This window comes from Rattus rattus, chromosome 9 (genome assembly GCF_011064425.1).
Source record: "Rattus rattus isolate New Zealand chromosome 9, Rrattus_CSIRO_v1, whole genome shotgun sequence".
Lineage (NCBI taxonomy): Eukaryota > Metazoa > Chordata > Mammalia > Rodentia > Muridae > Rattus > Rattus rattus.
This window is the reverse complement of record NC_046162.1, coordinates 91,760,706-91,774,160: the sequence shown is the minus strand read 5'-3', so window position 1 is coordinate 91,774,160 and position 13,455 is coordinate 91,760,706. Positions and strand designations below refer to the sequence as shown.

The 13,455-nt window shown below is 38.4% G+C and overlaps 1 protein-coding gene and 1 pseudogene across 1 annotated transcript in view; both read right to left on the bottom strand.

The window, feature by feature from the left end:
• The window catches only part of Nlk (nemo like kinase), a 126,659-nt gene that overhangs the window by 97,836 nt on the left and 15,368 nt on the right, over positions 1 to 13,455 (bottom strand). The window lies entirely within an intron of this gene.
• Positions 5,828 to 6,618, bottom strand: LOC116909306 (annotated as a pseudogene).

Sequence of the window (13,455 nt, the reverse complement as noted above, 5' to 3'; positions counted from 1 at the left end):
CTAACAGATACCCCAAGAAACTTTTTTTTTTCCTTTTTCTTTTTTTCAGAGCTGGAGACCAAACCCAGGGCCTTGCGCTTGCTAGGCAAGCGCTCTACCACTGAGCTAAATCCCCAACCCCCCCAAGAAACTTTTTAAAGAAGCTGACAAACTAATTTTCTAATGATATAGAAAGGGAAAGTTTCTAGAATAGTAGAAACGCTCTTGAATGAGAACAAAACAACTGGACAATCTGCCCTGACTGACTTTTCAGGGTTACTTTAACCTTGGTAGTTCTCCATCAAAAGTTATTGTCATCCCAAAGTCATTTGGTATTTATTATATGAAAATAGGTGTTAGTGTTGCAAATGGAGACACTCCCTACTACACTGGTAGAAACCAAAAATGCTGTATACTTTATAGGAATAGAATTGCTTCCCAAATGTCAACAGTGCTAAGATTAAGGAATCCTATCCCAAAGCTGTAATAATGAGGAAAATATGATTTTAGTTAAGAACAGAAAAAGGAACCATACTACAGAATAAATGTCCAGAACTATATCATGTGTTCCAGGATATTTGATTATTGTACTTAGAAACCTAATTGTTAGCAAAATATAAAAGCTTAAACAGATGTCAGACATATCCTAAAGACAGGCAGCCTCTATAACGCCTAAATAGATAAGAATGCTAAAGAATTGAAATTTTCAGCTTATTTTAAGGCAAACTGCTTGGGAGAGGTGTTGTGGTCTTTGCTCCAGGACCTGAGGCAAAGTCAGCTGGCTGGCCTTGGGGTGAAATGAAAGATTCCACCCCTATTAGCTTGGTTTGGAGTTCCTGCACCTTGTGATGCGGTTCAACCTGCCAAGGGTACAGAGGAACTAGAGACTTCAAGGATAAGGAATAGGATCTCTCTCTCTCTCTCTCTCTCTCTCTCTCTCTCTCTCTCTCTCTCTCTCTCTCTCGCTCGCTCGCTCGCTCGCTTGCTCGCTCTGGACTTTGGCCTTAGAAATGCCTTCATGGAAGGAGCTCTGGGTAAGAGATAAGGACTTTTTCTTTGGCCTTGCAGGGACAAAGCAGCAGCTGGCAGGACCATTGGTGAAACAGTATTCTAGGAAAAAGAGCTAAAGAGGCCTCTCAGGTTTGGAAGAGCTCAAGAGAAAGGTAGGTGGGTAGAAAGACACAGATTTCTCAAGAGCTGGCAACTTAGTTGTGGGATAAGGCTTGTAAACATATAGTTTGTATATAGTTAAGAAAAGAAAGTTATCTCACTGAGCTAGCAGGTTTTTACCTCAGTTTACATCTCCCGTTGTCTTTGTTGGTATAAATATTAATTCAACTGGTTTACATATTACAACCATGTCTACATAGTTGACTAGTTTTGCAAGCAGATCAAAGCTATTAAATAAGTCTTTTTGAAAAGTTTCAAAAACTGTTGAGAGAAAAAAAAAAAAGGAATCAACAGCACAATGAAAAAACAGCAAGCTTAATCTCCCCAAAATAAAAATTCCTGATCATAAAAAAAACAAAAAAAAAAAAAAAAAAAAAAAACTTAAACTACCTGAAAAGGCAAATTAGAGACTAGGGAAAAAAATATGGACAAAAAACTGGCATTCAGAAAAAGAACACAAGACTTCTAAAGTACAGTGATAATAACCGTTCAATTGTTTTTAGTTGGGCAAAAAATTGGTATGCTAAACGGCCAATAAACACACCAAAATGAATCACGTATCCTTAGTCACCATGGAGATGGGAATTAAAACTAGAAGGAGATAGCATTTCACATATGAAATGGCCATTCAGAGGCTATCGTATGTTCCAAGTATACACAGTGAACGGAACCTCACCTCTGGGGCAGTGGTGCACAACAGGAAAACTACTTTGGAACACTGTTTGGCAGTTTCACTAAAGTTAAATATATATCTACCCTACAAATCAGCAATTGGACAGCTAGATGGTTATCCCGGGAGAAAAGAGAACAAATATAACAGCCTCACACTGGGAACAGCATAAGATAGATGAGTAAACTGCATTGTGTGCACACAATGATAGATGATTCGGTTCTGAAGAGAAAGCAAGAGTGAGAACCCTGTCAATGCAGGTGGCATGGATGAATGGTAAAAACAAGACAGCCTGGCCCTAAGAATATACATGCCTTTACGGCGTGACTGTCCGTATGAAATCTAAGGGAAAAAATACTAATCAAAGATGGCAAAACTCAAAGTGGCTGCCTGGGGCAGAAGAAAGAATATGCACGGGAGAATGCACTGGAGTGCACTTCCTGAGGTGATAAAAATCAATCTTGACCGAAATCTGATGACAATGTGAATCTTAGTTGACTGCTGACTAAAAACTCATCAAAATGAGTACTTGAAATCTGTATGAATCAGGCCTTGCCTCAGATCAACCCCCACCCCAACACAGTGAGCTCAAGGTCAACCCGGACAATTTAGTGCCTTTCTCAGCATAGAAAAAAAAGCAGAAAGAGACATAGTGATTAAGCTCTTGTTTGGTATACAGGGTGCCCTGGGTTTGATCCTTAGTACCACTAGAAATAAAAGTGGCCATTGTTTTAATAAGGAATAAACCAAACTCATAATAGTTTAGACATAAAGATTAAATAATATTAGAAAGATCAACAGTGGGCTGGAGAGATGGCTCAGTGGTTAAGAGCACTGATTGTTCTTTCAGAGGTCCTGAGTTCAAATCCCAGCAACTACATGGTGGCTCATAACCATCTGTAATGAGATCTGGTGCCCTCTTCTGGTGTGTCTAAAGACAGCTATAGTGTACTCATATATAATAAACAAATAAATCTTAAAAAAAAGATCAACAGCAATTAGTTGGCAACCATATGCAAAATACCATATTAAATTTTACACAGAAAATATACATTCCAAAGGCTACAAAATATTTATAACTGATTTCATACAAGGCCACAGCTATATACCAATAAATTTGAAGAAAATGATTTAACATATAGTCTCATCACAACAAAATTGTATCACAAGGAAGTAATCTGAAAATAAATATGACTTTAGAGAATTAAAATCACACTGCTAAGTTATAAAGGAAAAATGGTACACACATGTATATAGCCAACTGATTTTCTTAGAAGAGAGTAAGGGAAAATAATCAATAGAGAAACAGCTCAAAAAAGAAACATAGATTGCAACATAAACCATTAAATCACACAACTTCCAAGAGAAAACAGGCTATTTATGTACTGAGTTAGTCAAGAGTTTCTAAAGAAAAATAAGACACCAAACACAAGATATGTAAAGGAAAAAGCTAACTAGATTTCACCAAAATTGAAATGTCTGACTTAAAAAAAAAAATTGAGAGGAAAAATTTATAATCACAGTATAGGCAGTAAGTGTAGTCCTCACCCCTCATTAAGGAAATTTCTCTTTGAAACATAGACCATTATAGAAAAACACAGCCAATCAAAATGCAGAGGAGCTCAGACCCAACTGGTATATCTATACTACAGGCAGCTAAAGTATGCTGAGAATGGGAGAAATAGTCTTCCCCAGGGAAGAGCACACCAACTGGTTATTCAATACCAAATGGTCAGCCCTGAAAACACACATACTGAAGAGTTTGCATTTACATATTTTAAAAAATATGTAAATACTCATCTACTCATATAATTCACTTTTACACATATATGTATGTATACACAGATACACATGCTCATATACATGTAACAGTGATAAAATTTGAATTTGAAAAAAGCAAGGAGGGGTGTATGAGAGTGATTGGAGAAAGGAAAGGGAGAATGATTTAATTATAATCTTAAAAAAAAGAAAGTTTTAAAAATTACAGTATAGAAGAAAATATTTGTACACTACATATCTAAAAGATCACTGAGATCTAGCATATCATAAAAAGCACTCAAAACCTAGGACTAGCATAGCTCAGTAGCAGAAAAATACCCAAGCATAGGGAATTTTATGTACAGAGCCACTGGCACATAAGAGATCACAGTGTTTGATGCCTGAAATCAGTTCACTGTGGCTTGAGTGTAGAATGAAGGGAAGACCTCATTTGTTAATACTTTCCAATTTTATCAGAATCTAGGAAGCCACTGAATAGATTTACACAGATGACCAGATTTCCCTTAAAAGGTGTTGCAGAGTAAGCAATAAGGAGAATGGTCTCCAGTAGTGGTTCTCAACCTAAGGGGTGAATGACCTTTTCACAGAGGTTGCCTTAAGACCATTGGAAAACACAGATATTTATATTATGATTCATAACAGTAGTAAAATTATAGTTATGAAGTAGCAATGAAAGTAATTTTATGGTTGGGGTCACTGTAACATAAGGGACTGTATTATAGAGTTGCAGCACTGGGAAGCTTGAGTAACAAAAGATCTGGAAGCTGGGAGAAAATAGCTGTAGTAGTCTGGGTCAGTGCTACTCCTACTGTGCACCCAGATTTTATGGCAGTAACATGAAAGCATATCCCATAACTTGCATAGGGCTCATCTCCAGAAACTGAAACTTTTTATGGTTATTTGATGTGGCTCATAGTTTTATATTTATATTCTTGGCTGAGCAGACCCTCAAAGTTCTCTCACAAATCTTAGCTCTAGGCTCAGGTTCTTTCTTTTCCTGACTGTTCACTTGGCTGTTTGGAGCTCTGCCTCTCTCCCTAGATTTCTACTTTACCTTTTCCCTGTCCAACAGTAACGTCAGCTGCTCTTTTAAAGGGAAAATAAAGCCAAAGGGTACAAGGAGTGACTTTCTGTTCCACCCTCAACCTGGTTTATTGTGAACATATACTTACAGCATTTCTCTTCGTACTGTCTCTGAATCCTACTCTCTTTGCACGCTCTCTAAGGGACTTGTTCTAGCTCATGTCATTTGGTCCTCAGTTTCAACCTCTTCCTCTCCATGGCACTTCCCTTTAGCCTGTGAATCCCCCACAAGGCTTATCTCTCAATTCAACCCTCATCTTCTAGAGTACCAACCTAACTTCTTTCCTTCCCTTTACAGCCACTTCCTGGGAAGAATAGTAGTATCCTCAGCAGTGTATGTCGGGAAAGCCTCCTTGTCCTCATACACTGACTACATAGCCATTTTTATACATGCCATACCGTTCCAACTGCTCTAACAAATGGCCAGTAATTTGTTACCCAGTAGTTGAAGGTTCCCAATGGAGCCTTTAGTCCTTATGATCTATGCTACATTGTTACATGAATATATCAACATCAACAGTTTCTTTTCACTGCATTTTGTACATTGTAACTTGAGAGCTCTTCACCACATTTAGGTTTTTTATAGTTTGAGCTTTTGTTGTTTTGTGACAGGGGCCGTTTGTGCAGCTCTAGCTGGTTGGAACTCACTACACAGACCAGGCTGGCCTCAAACTCACAGAGATCCATCCACCTGCCTCTCTGCCTCCAGAGTGCTGAGATCAAAGATGTGTGCTACCACACATGGCTAGTTTTGGCTTTTACAAATAAAGCTGTGATGAACACTTATTCATATTTCTTTTCATCTTGTACAGACAACAAATTTCATTTCTCTTATTATTTAGTAGGGTAACAGCCATGTCATATTCAAGGTTATAAGAAAATGGCAAACTGTTTTTAAAGATGATTATAATTTTACACACATGCACAGAGAAGTACGAGTTGATTTGCTCTACATCTTTATAAGTATCTGGTAATGGCTATGGTTTTTCTTTTTAATTACTGCTACTTAATAGATATGTAGACTATCTCATTGCATGTTTCTGCCCCTTATCACTGAGGATGTTAGATATCAAGTGTTTCTCAGCCATATTTCTATTATTTTTTCATTAAGTAATTTTATCCAAGCCCTAGCCCACTTTTAAGGTTTAGCATTGTTTTCCCTTTGGGGAATGCTGGGGATCTAGCCAATTGTCTTGCACATGCTGGGCAGTCTCTGCTACTGAGCTACACTCCTAGCTCAGTCCTAGGCTTTGAGTGCTCTTTGTGAAATTCTAGATATAAGTGATTTTTCAGATGTGTAGAGTCCAAATACTTTTTTTTTTTCAATGATTAATGGATTTATTTATGCAAGAATAGAGTCAACCTTGCCAAACTTAGTAGGAGATGTTAAATTTTCTGTCCAGTTTTCCTTCCTGGATAAGTCTTTCCTTTCTGTCCCTGTCTGTTTTGAAAACATAATACCAGAAGAGGAGAGGCCCCAAACCTGCAATGGCTCCTAAAAGTGAGTTCTTGGGAGTGGGTCTGAAATTAGGATAAATATTTGCTGATCTTGCATAGGCCCAAAGAATCAAGGCAGGATCCTCGGTGTGCGTTTGGTGTTTGGGGTCGTTGTACTGAAGCAGATACTCCCATTTAAGCTGGGTCCTTATGATCATGTGCTCGACCTGCACCTTTCAGGTCTCTGGAGACTCGTTATACTCTGGAGACTCCTTATACTGGAGACTCGTTGGCAGGGTTGAGGGTGCTGGGGAGAGTGGCCAGGGGCACAGGCTTATACTTGGAACCCGACATCTTGGCTCTCCAAATACTTTCTTCTACACTGTAATTCTTTAAAAATCTCTGTGTCCCACCTATAGCCTATGGGCCACATATGCCAAGTCAGCTATGAATGTAGCTCAACACAAAATCATAAACATCATTAACACTGAAATTGTTTTGTTTTTTTTTTTTTGTGAATTCATGGGGGTAGGGGACATATGTATGTGTATCACATGCACTCGAGATACCCATACAGAAGAGAATGTCAGACTTCCTGGAACTAGAGTTACATGTGGTTCTAAGCTACCTGATTTGGATGCTGGATTCTTCCTTATGGAAGAACAAATACTCTTAACCACTAGCCCCACTTTTTGCAATTAAGAAAAGTTTCGATTGCGTGGTTCTCAAGTAACCTTTGTAGATGACAATGCCATGCTGCAACATCAAAAGGTTGGATCAAAAGATGCCTGCATCCTTTCATCATTAAAATTTCACTGAGGTGTCATTCCTTTAATCAAGGCTTATTTAAGAAAAAAAAAATAATAAAGTCACTGTATAACTGGCAAGATACCACATGCTGGAACATGTCCTTTTAGAATCGCCCAAAATGAAGCCCTGGGCATCTCATCCATGTCTTTCCATAGTAAGAAGCCTGTGAGTATCTCTGTTTTTTTTTCTCTTTTGTTTGCCATTCATATACAGTCAAGCGCTCTATCACTGTGCTACTCCCCCAGTACTGCATGTATACTTTAATGTAATTTATTTACAAATATTCAAGTATTTTCTTGTTTCTTCCAGGTAAGGACAGTGCCAGGAAAACCTTGCTGGTCTCATCCACAAGGCTAGTTACCACAATTACTCATTTTTTTCCATAAAACCAGGATGAGATATGCTAATAAATAATAATACAAACAGGTAATGTCTTGATATTTACAACAAAATATTTTACTATCAATAAAATAATGTAGCATTTTTATGATTATTACACCGAATTTTCACACACACACACACACACAAAATCAATGATAAATACCATTACAGCCTCTGTTTTATAGATGAGACAGAGATACAATGCAGTATAGCCAATTTACCTAAAACTAACACTACCAGTAAGCAACAAAATGTGACTCTATACTCTCCCGAGAACCTAACTTCCTTCATGCCTGCCTGCCCTGTACAACATTATATACAACATATTAAGTTTGTTCCCAGCTTACCTTCAATGTTCATAGCCTAGTACACAGGTCTTCAAAATATGTCCCCTAACCTAAAAATGTCACCAAGCTCGAACAATTCCATTAAATTTCTACCTGTTGAACTTGTGTTGGTCAGCCTTACACTACTGAGTAGCTGTCATGGACTGTGTTCTCCTGACTCCCAATGTTATTATCCAAAATTACCAATAAAATGATACACACTCCTACAGTTTTGTTTGAAAATTTGTCTTTGACATCTTAAACCCGGACATTCACAAAGCCATTTAACTGAAATCATAGCTATTTAAGCTACTTAGAGGGCTAAAAGCACAGACCTGTTATGTCTGTAGGGCTTTCCATAAACACTACGTTACTCAAACTTTTCTCAAGGCTTGTCATTTTCAACAAGTAAGTAAACACCCTTTTCCCATTTCATTCACATATTTTTTTAGCTAAAGTACACTTCTCAGGGTTCTCATTTGGTCTTAATTCCTTTCTGCTAATCCTCATTTGTCATAAAAATCCCAAGAATGAGAAATGGGATATTACACTCGACTAAGTGAACTTCTATGAGGACAAAGGGGTAAAACTTCCTTATGTTTGACATCTTTGGGATGGGAATTGGGAACTTTATTTATATAGACGGCAAACATAAGCAACATACAAGGGCTTTTAGGTTGTAATAGAATCTTCTTTCTAGGAAGACATTTCAGTAAATACTTTTTAGGGAACAAATGACAGCAAGGACTGACTGCATCTGTACTCTGTTCCCTGTGCTTTTCCTTGTCTTCCATAACTGTCCTGGCTCAAACCTTAAAATATTCCACAGTACCGTCACGATTTTTCTTAGCATACTGTACCTGTATACACATTCATACACACACAGAACTAATGCTAAATCAGTACTAAAATTCTAGGTTTGGTGCCATCAAAATGGTTCAGCTGATAAAGTAGCTTGCCATCAAACCTGGTAACCTGAATTTAATCCCTGGATCCTCACCAAGGAAGAGAAGCAAGTCCTGCTAGATGTCCTTTGACTTCACATGTACACTACAGTGTAACCCCGTACCCTAGCATGAATATAAAAAAGTAAAATAAAATGAGGTGGTGCATGTTTTTAACTCTGCAGGTAGAGGCGGGCAGATCTCTGTGGGTTCCAGGCTACACAGTAAGACCCTATTTAGATCAATCAATCAAGCCAAGGAGAGAGCTCACTTGGTTAAGGGAGTTGCTGTCAAGTTTTATGGCCTGAGTTGGACCACAGGCACCTATATGAAAGGAGGGAGAAAACTGATTCCTACAAGTTGTCCCCTGATCAATACATGCACTGTGGTACTCATTCACTCGCACAAAATAATTAAATGTAACTTTTAAAATCAATTAATCTAAGGATTATCCAACTCTTAGTTTTCTTAAAATGAAATTTCTCCCGACCTCAGATTCAGGTTTCTATTTTCTTAAAGATAGCATCTCACTCTGTAACCCAGGCTAGCCTAGAACTCACTATTTTAGCCCAGGCTGGCCTAAAATTCAGTGATTCTCCTACTTCAGATGCCAGCCATCGCACAGACACAGACACAGACACACACACCTCCCCCTCCCCCTCCCCCTCCATATATTTTGTAAGGTCTCATCATCTACTTGTTTGACAGCACTACTTTACCTGCTAAGCCACCTCAACAGTCCTGGATTCTTACATCTGACTGGACTAAGGCTTGGAAGGAGATGATGGCAGCAAGAACTACTTATGCTTGTTTGCACTGCTCCTTGTCCTTTTTTGTTGGCTTCCATCAGTGTCTTAGCTAAAAGTCTAGGGAATCCTGCAGCCTCTTCCTGATTGATCTTAGCTTCGGACCAAAACACCATGTTTATACTATAGGACACAAGATAGTAAGACCAAAACACCATGTTTATACTGTAGGACACAAGATAGTAAGACCAAAACACCATGTTTATACTATAGGACACAAGATAGTAAGAGGCCGAGTCTTAGATGCTTTGGTTCTGGGTTTCTTATCTTTTTAAAGGAATTAACAGATTGTTAGACATTTTGTCTAGAGAGACTGCAAAGTTGCAGGTTTTACAAGCAAGCTCTTTTCAGTCATTGTCTTAGGGTTACTATCACTATAATGAAACACCAAAAGCAAGTTCAGAAGGTAAGGGTTTATTCCATATACCAATTCATCATCACAGGCAATCCGAGAGCAGGAACTCAAGCAGAGCAGGAACCTGGGGGCAGGAGCTCATGCACAGGCCATGAAGGTGCTCCTTACTGACTTGCTCAACCTGCTTGCGAGCCCAGGACCTCCAGGCCAAGGACGGCACAATCATCAATGGGCTGGGCCCTCCATATCAATCACTAATTTAAAATGCCATACAGCTAGTTCTTCTGGAGGCATTTTCTCAGTAGAAGTTCTCCTCTCAGATGACTCTAGCTTGTATCAAGTTGACATAAAAGTAGCCAGCAACAGTCACAGATGAAGCACAGTAGTTATCTGTAAATCCAGGAAAACACTCTCCTTTTTATTAACAGTCAAGTTGAGATCACTCAGATTAGCATCTGCTATGAAACACCAGTTCTCTTGGTCTCTACCTCTCCTTGGTCTATACCAGGAGTGCCTCTTACTCTTCACATAAAAAGTATTAAGTTTATGTTCATGGCCCACTCCAATGAACTTCTGATAAACCAAGCACACAAAACCACTTCCAGGAAGAGAAGAAGAAATAAGGCTTCACCTTCATGTAGCAGATCAAAAAATTCAAGTTTAATCAAAAAGAAAAGCTTTATTTGGCAAAGAATGGTGAAAATGTGCAAATACTATGTAATAGAGGACACCATAAAATTTAGCTAGAAGAAAAATCATAGGTATGCTTCAAAGGAGTATTTTTGTCCACTTGCATTTTTTGAGATAAGGTCTATGTAGCCTGGGCTAGCCTCAAGCTCAGGGTTCTTGGGGCCTCAGCACAATTCTGGGATTAGAGGAATCAGCCTTCCCATTTGGCTCACAAAGAGACACACATTTAGCCTAGTTCTGTCTCTCCTCTTGAAGCACTTAAATAAATAGGGTACTCTTGATATGAAGTATTTAGATCCCTTCACTTTTCTCAGTTTTCATAATTTAAAATTTTATTAGTGTGATATGAATGTATTAATAAGCATGTATGGCAGTCAGAGGACTACTTTTGGGTGGCAGTTCTGTTTCCACTATAAGTTTCAGTGATCAAACTCAGATTGTCAGACTTGTGGGGCAAGGGCATCTACACAGATTCTATATAAACCCTGATTCATCTGCTTCCTCAAAGATTCATTAAAATGTTGACATAGAATAAAGCAACCCATTTCAATTCTTTATACCTTTGTAATTAGAAAACGAACAGGTTCCACACAGTCTATTTATACTTTCCTCTAAGCCACTTGGAAGTAAAGTAAACCTAATCTTTATAATTTATCTAAAGCCCTCAACTAAATAAAATTAAGCAACACAGTTTAGGGTATTTTGGTGGGATTATATTATCAGAATTCCTCTACAACTGGATGGTCACAATGGCTGCACAACTGTCTTAGGAATTTACTGAATTCAGTATTAAGTGGCAGAATTCTGAGAATAAGTCATTCCTCAGTCAAAGTGCTTTTGAAAAAAAAAAAAATCAAAAGAATGAGAAAACAAAACAAGCCACAGACAGGAAGAGCATGTTTACAAATCATGTATCTGATAAAGACCAGCCTCTAAAACACATAAGGAACAAGCAGGGCTTACCCTAGCCTTCAGATTCTTCTAAGCACATCTGCGGACTACTGAGCACCATTATCCAAGGTGCCAGGAGCAATAAGCCACCACCTATGTCTAAGTTCATAAAACAGAAACAAGAAAAAAAAAAAGCTGAGAACTAAACTCTTTCCTATGCTAGTATCAGAGTGCTTTGGAGTGTCTTTGATGTTAGTGTGACGTGAGTTTCTGTTAACTAGATTTCTCAGTTTTCTACCATGAGATCCAGCTATTGAAGGTGCTATTTTCCCTAACAATTCAATAACATTTTTATGTATATCATAGAAAACATATAAGGGAAGAGACTTCCTTTTCAAAACAAAAGGCTGATTTTAGAAATCTAGTTGGATTACCCTGTACTATTTTTAGATTAGGGCTCTTATAAAAGACAAAAGCCAACTACACAGAAAACCACTACCATAAAGGCTGTCTAAACACCATTAAAAGGGTTCCCCCATAGAAAGCCTTCCACTGAACGAAGAAGTAGGGACTCTGAAGTACATGACAACACTCTTTTTCAAGACCCACCATTCCATACTAACTTGCATTAAAAACTTTAAACTTGGGCTGGAGAGATGGCTCGGTGGTTAAGAGCACTGACTGCTCTTCTAGAGGTCCTGAGTTCAATTCCCAGCAATCACATGGTAGCTCACAACCATCTGTAATGGGATTGAATGGCCTCTTCTGGTGTGTCTGAAGACAGCTACAGTGTATTTATATACATTAAAAAAAAATCAACTAAAGATTCAACAAGCACCCCTCTCTGAGGAAGCCAACATGTCTGAGCCATTGTCAAGCATCCCTTTCAGTGGAGCTGTGGGTAGAGAAGGAGCTTATGGTCATTATCAGCATTTACTTTTCATTAGCATTGAAAAAGAAAAAAAGGCAAAGTTTAGCTTATGTGTCTCCAAAAGCAACCATATACATTAAAAGAAAAAGAAAATGGAAATTATAAGAACTAGATTCTTGGGAGCCTTGTTCTGGTTTTTGTGTTTTCTAAATCAATGGCATCTTACTCTGTAGCACAGGCTAGCCTTCAACTTAGAGCAGTCTTCTCACTTCAGTTTCCTTTGTGCTGGGATTACAGGCAAGAGCTACCTCATGACACCTAAAAACTAATTATTTGAAGTTTACCCCATCTACAAAGACAGCTAACATATACTATAACCAGCTAACCCAGTTAAACAGTCTAGTGTTCTATTTTCATCTTTCCTGACGAGGGATTTTAGGTGATTTACCTGCAGAGACTGATATCTTCTGCATCAAATAAACCAGTAACTGTGGCCCATCAGAGTCATTTTGATTTCGACTCCAACCACCTTGGTCTAGGCATTTACAAAACTCTGTATGTAACAGTGTTGGTGACAGAAAACCCCTTTCATAACTAAACCAAAAGATTTTGTGGTTAAGGTCTTGCTGCCAGCTCATTTCTGGTAAAGCCAGTATATCATGTGGCCCAGAGCAGACACAGCAGCTGCCCTTTCATACACACAGTTGTAATTTAACCTACAGAATGATGACTTCCATCATTCCTAATCATTAACTAATGTTTTACACTGGAAAAAGTTATTTCTTAGGGCTTTGTACTTTATATAGAAATAATCTAACCTTTGGGAAACAATGGCTCATTTACTGAAAATGAGTTTAACAAAGGAATTATTTGGTACTGCAAAAAATACACAGCAGTGAAATGGGTGAATGCAAATCATATCAGCAGCAGCTCATGTATTAGCATAATTTAAAATTCAACTTTGACCAAGTAAGTCTGGCAGTGGTTGCGCACGCCTTTGATTCCAGCATTTGGGAGACAGTTTGAGGCTAGCCTGGTCTACAGAATTAGTTCCAGGACATCCAGGGCTCCATAGAGAAACCTTCTCTCAAAAAAACCAGAAAACAAAACAAAAAAACGTAACTTTGATCCCACAACAGTCTAGATCATGCCCTTTGTACCCAAACTGTGAAACTGGATTTAGGATCCATATTTTGAAACATTCTTACTTCCACAAGAATGCCCTTGCAGGATGAGGCATCTCTGCTCTGATGCTTCGCTTTG